This window comes from Scyliorhinus torazame, chromosome 4 (genome assembly GCF_047496885.1).
Source record: "Scyliorhinus torazame isolate Kashiwa2021f chromosome 4, sScyTor2.1, whole genome shotgun sequence".
Lineage (NCBI taxonomy): Eukaryota > Metazoa > Chordata > Chondrichthyes > Carcharhiniformes > Scyliorhinidae > Scyliorhinus > Scyliorhinus torazame.
Window position 1 is genome coordinate 49,414,498 of NC_092710.1, and position 5,620 is coordinate 49,420,117.

The 5,620-nt window shown below is 41.4% G+C and overlaps 1 non-coding gene across 1 annotated transcript; it reads right to left on the reverse strand.

The window, feature by feature from the left end:
• Positions 1-2,394: 2,394 nt before the first annotated feature.
• trnat-agu (transfer RNA threonine (anticodon AGU)) lies at positions 2,395-2,468 on the reverse strand. Its single transcript has one exon. It is a non-coding gene; the product is annotated as a tRNA-Thr (tRNA).
• Positions 2,469-5,620: the final 3,152 nt, after the last annotated feature.

Sequence of the window (5,620 nt, forward strand, 5' to 3'; positions counted from 1 at the left end):
TGCGGATGTGAAATCTCAAAGAAAAAGGGGAAAAGATGGAAAATCTCAGCGGTTCTGGCGGCATCTGTGAAGAGAGAACTGAGCAATTTTTTCGACTCAGGGTCACTCTTAGGCAGAGCAAATCAGTTAATCATTCAATCGTTACACTCTGTTGTCGTTGCTATACTTTTAAAATGTTCCTCCAGGTTTTCTTGAGGTAAATCCTATTATGCATTCAAAGGAAAATACCGCGGATGCTGCAAATCTGAAAGAGAAACTAAAAGTGAGAGGGTAACATCTTTAAAAATCTGAGGATATCCGTGGTGCCAGACACAGAGTTAAAGTTTCAAATGCGCGTGATTCTTCTACAAGGCACAAGCGAGGAGGAAATGCGATGGTGTAGGTGAGCAAAATTGAAGATGAGCGGAAAATGTGAGTTTAAAGGTTTGAAAAAATTGCTGAAGCACACAAGGGAAAGTGAGCTTCAAGGTTCGCATTGCAGGGATTGTGCCAACATTTTCTGCATTCACCATGAAATGTTGAGCATCACTCCAGCTGTTAATTTCCATTGAAGGCACTGCTCAGATTTGAACTCGGGATCTTCTGTTTACTAGACAGGCGTTTTAACCATCTAAGCCACAGCACCAGCAAACAAGCTTAGTTAGCAAGTTTAGAACAGATTTCAATCATTTTGATTCAACATCAGTTTTCCTGACATCTCACACGGGCCTTCTGTGTGCATATTAAAACATTCTTTGAAACTGTAAAATTGCATTTATTACTGGAAATGCTGAATTTGTAGCAGTTCTGCATGGGATAAGCAAACAAACTTAGGTGGATTGGCCATGATAAATTGCCCTTAGTGTCCAAAATTGCCCTGAGAGTGTTGGGTGGTGTTACTGGGTTATGGGGATAGGGTGAGGTGTTGGCCTTGGGTAGGGTGCTCTTTCCAAGAGCCGGTGCAGACTCGATGAGCCGAATGGCCTCCTTCTGCACTGTAAATTCTATGATAATCTATGAAACAGGAAATGCTTGGTCGAATTGGGAAGTGAGTGAACATGACCAGAAATCTATTGTGGTATAAGACAGGACAATGCCAGGAGAGAATTTTAACATGAACTGAAAATGTAGCAAACGTCTTGACAATTCTCCCTGGCTGTTGCACTTTAGCAAACATGATATTGTCACCATTCTTCCATTTTTACAGACCCGTTCTGCATTCTTTATTCATTTTTTTTGTTGTTCATTGCGAAGCAAACGTCTTGAGCCAAAGTAAGAGCCCTGATAGGGACTTGAACGCTGGACCCTCATAATAAAAGTCTGAAGCTCGACCGAATGAGCGACCAAGGCCCAATCTTTGCTGGTTCTCATAAGTTACTTCAAAGTCTCATGAGGGATGTTTTGAATTTCCTTCTTTGGTGATGCAGCCTCTCCAGCTCATTTTACTCGCAGGCATAGCAGCAGCCTCCGTTTGGCTTCCTTTCACAAATTCTTCAGCTTGCACCATCTACTCGCTTCTTGCCAGTGACTTGTGATGAGACAACAGTTGTTACCCCCGGTCTGCACTGTCACTTCAAGGCTTTGAAGATTACGTTTAATTAGGTGAAATATAAGTGGGAAGCTACAAAGACACAGATTGTATTGTGAGAGAGAGTAAAGGGTGTCATCTGGTGTTTGTTGTGGCAGAGTGTGAATGCAAGTAAGGTTAACCGGTCAAGTTGCAAAGAGTCAAAATCTCAAAGTTTTTGGGTGGAAATAGATTTGTCAGCACCAAATCTTCATGCAAAACGGACCGCTATTTCTCCCGTCCAAATTGTTCTTGCTAACGTCCAGCAACAGAAATTGTTCAATATAAAAGCAAATTATTGCGGATGTGAAATCTCAAAGAAAAAGGGGAAAAGATGGAAAATCCCAGCGGTTCTGGCAGCATCTGTGAAGTGAGAACTGAGCAATTTTTTCGACTGAGGGTCACTCTTAGGCAGAGCAAATCAGTTAATCATTCAATCGTTACACTCTTGTCGTTGCTATACTATTAAAATGTTCCTCCAGGTTTTCTTCAGGTAAATCCTATGATGCAATCAAAGGAAAATACCGCGGATGCTGCAAATCTGCAAGAGAAACTAAAAGTGAGAGGATAAAATCTTAAAAAATCTGAGGATATCCGTGGTGCCAGACACAGAGTTAAAGTTTCAAACGCGCGTGATCCTTCTACAGGGCTGAAACGAGGAGGAAATGCGATGGTGTAGGTGAGAAAATTGAAGATGAGCGGGAAATGGGAGTTAAAAGGTTTGAAAAAAAGCACTTCAGCACACATGGGATAGCAAGCTTTAAGGTTGTTGTTGCAGGGATTGTGCCAACGTTTTCTGCATTCACCATGAAATGTTCAGCATTACTCCAGCTGTTAATTTCCATTGAAGGCACTGCTGAGATTTGAACTCAGGATCTCCTGTTTACTAGACAGGCGCTTTAACCATCTAAGCCACAGCACCAGCAGGAAAGCTCAGCTTGCAAGTTTAGAACAGATTTCAATCATTTGATTCAACATCAGTTTTCCTGACATCTCATACCGAGTGCAAATTAAAATATTCAGTGGCACTAGTCTTTGATACTGTAAAATTGCATTTATTACTGGAAATGCTGGATTTGTAGCAGTTCTGCATGGGATAAGTTAACAAATAGGAAATGATTGGTCGAACTGGGAAGAGAGTGAACATGACCAGAAATCTATTGTGGTTTAATACAGGATAATGTCAGGAGAGAATTTTAACATGAACTGAAAATGTAGCAAACTTCTTGACAATTCTCCATGGCTGTTGCTCTTCAGCAAAGATAATATTGTCACCGTTCTTCCATTTTCCCTGACCCGTTCTGCATTCTTTATTCTTCTTTTTTGTTGTTCATTGGGAAGCAAACGTCTTGAGCCAAAGTAAGAGCCCTAATAGGGACTTGAACGCTGGACCCTCATATTAAAAGTCTGATGCTCTACCGAATGAGCTACCAAGGCCTAATCATTGGTGCTTCTCATAAGTTACTTCAAAGTCTCATGAGGGATGTTTTGAATTTCCTTCTTTGGTGATGCAGCCTCTCCAGCTCATTTTACTCGCAGGCAGAGCACCAGCCTCCGTTTGGCTTCCTTTCACAAATTCTGCAGCTTGCACCATCTACTCGCTTCTTACCAGTGACTTGTGATGTGACATCAGTTGTTACCCACGGACCTGCACTGTCACTTCAAGGCTTTGAAGATTACGTTTAATTCGGTGAAATATAAGTGGGAAGCGACAAAGGCACAGATTGTATTGTGAGAGAGAGTGTCATCTGGTGTTTGTTGTGGCAGAGTGTGAATGCAAGTAAGGTTAACCGGTCAAGTTGGAAAGTGTCAAAATCTCAAAGTATTTGGGTGGAAATAGATTTGTCAGCGCCAAATCTTCATGTAAAACGGACCGCTATTTCTCCCGCCCGAATTGTTCTTGCTAACGTACAGCAACAGAAATTGTTCAATATAAAAGCAAATTATTGCGGATGTGAAATCTCAAAGGAAAAGGGGAAAAGATGGAAAATCACAGCGGTTCTGGCAGCATCTGTGAAGAGAGAACTGAGCAATCTTTTCGACTCAGGGTCACTCTTAGGCAGAGCAAATCAATTAATCATTCAATCGTTACACTCTGTTGTCGTTGCTATACTTTTAAAATGTTGCTCCAGGTTTTCTTGAGGTAAATCCTATTATGCATTCAAAGGAAAATACCGTGGATGCTGCAAATCTGCAAGAGAAACGAAAAGTGAGAGGATAAAATCTTTAAAAGTCTGAGGATATCCGTGGTGCCAGACACAGAGTTAAAGTTTCAAATGCGCGATATCCTTCAACAAGGCTGAAGCGAGGAGGAAATGCGATGGTGTAGGTGAGCAAAATTGAAGATGAGTGGAAAATGTGAGTTAAAAGGTTTGAAAAAATTGCTTTAGCACACATGGGAATGCAAGCTTTGAGGTTCGCGTTGCAGGGATTGTGCCAACATTTTCTGCATTTACCATGAAATGTTCAGCATCACTCCAGCCGTTAATTTCCATTGTAGGCACTGCTGAGATTTGAACTCCGGATCTCCTGTTTACTAGACAGGCACTTTAACCATCTAAGCCACAGCACCAGAATGCGAGCTTAGGGTGCAAGTTTAGAACAGATTTCAATCATTTTGATTCAACATCAGTTTTCTTGCCATCTCATACGGGCCTTCCGAGTGCATATTAAAACATTCTTTGGAACTGTAAAATTGCATTTATTACTGGAAATGCTGGATTTGTAGCAGAACTGCATGGGATTAGTAAACAAACAGGAAATGATTGGTCGAACTGGGAAGTGAGTGAACATGACCAGAAATCTATTGTGGTATAATACAGGACAATGTCAGGAGAGAATTTTAACATTAACTGAAAATGATGCAAACTTCTTGACAATTCTCCATGGCTGTTGCTCTTTAGCAAAGATGATATTGTCACCGTTCTTCCATTTCCCTGACCCGTTCTGCATTCTTTATTCTTCTTTTTGTTGTTCATTGGGAAGCAAACGTCTTGAGCCAAAGTATGAGCCCTGATAGGGCCTTGAACGCTGGACCCTCATAATAAAAGTATGAACCTCTACCGAATGAGCTACCAAGGCCTAATCTTTGCTGGTTCTCATAATTTACTTCAACGTCTCATGAGGGATGTTTTGAATTTCCTTCTTTGGTGATGCAGCCTCTCCAGCTCATTTTACTCGCTTGCATTGCAGCAGCCTCCGTTTGGCTTCCTTTCACAAATTCTTCAGTTTGCACCAACTTCTCGCTTCTTACCAGTGACTTGTGATGTGACATCAGTTGTTACCCCCGGACCTGCACTGTCACTTCAAGGCTTTGAAGGTTACGTTTAATTCGGTGAAATATAAGTGGGAAGCTACAAAGACACAGATTGTATTGTGAGAGAGAGTAAACGGTGTCATCTGGCGTTTGTTGTGGCAGAGTGTGAATGCAAGTAAGGTTAACCGGTCAAGTTGCAAAGTGTCAAAATCTCAAAGTTTTTGGGTGGAAATAGATTTGTCAGCACCAAATCTTCATGCAAAACGAACCGCTATTTCTCCCGCCCGAATTGCTAACGTACAGCAACAGAAATTGTTCAATATTAAAGCAAATTACTGCGGATGTGAAATCTCAAAGAAAAAGGGGAAAAGATGGAAAATCTCAGCGGTTCTGGCAGCATCTGTGAAGAGAGAACTGAGCAATTTTTTCGACTCAGGGTCACTCTTCGGCAGAGCAAATCAGTTTATCATTCAATCGTTACACTCTGTTGTCGTTGCTATACTTTTAAAATGTTCCTCCAGGTTTTCTTGAGGTAAATCCTATTATGCATTCAAAGGAAAATACCGCGGATGCTGCAAATCTGCAAGAGAAACTAATAGTGAGAGGATAAAATCTTTAAAATTCTGAGGTTATCCGTGGTGCCAGACACAGAGTTAAAGTTTCAAATGCGCGATATCCATCTACACGGCTGAAGCGAGGAGGAAATGCGATGGGGTAGGTGAGCAAAATTGAAGATGAGCGGAAAATGTGAGTTTAAAGGTTTGAAAAAAATGCTACAGCACACAAGGAAAAGCGAGCTTTAAGGTTCGCGTTGCAGG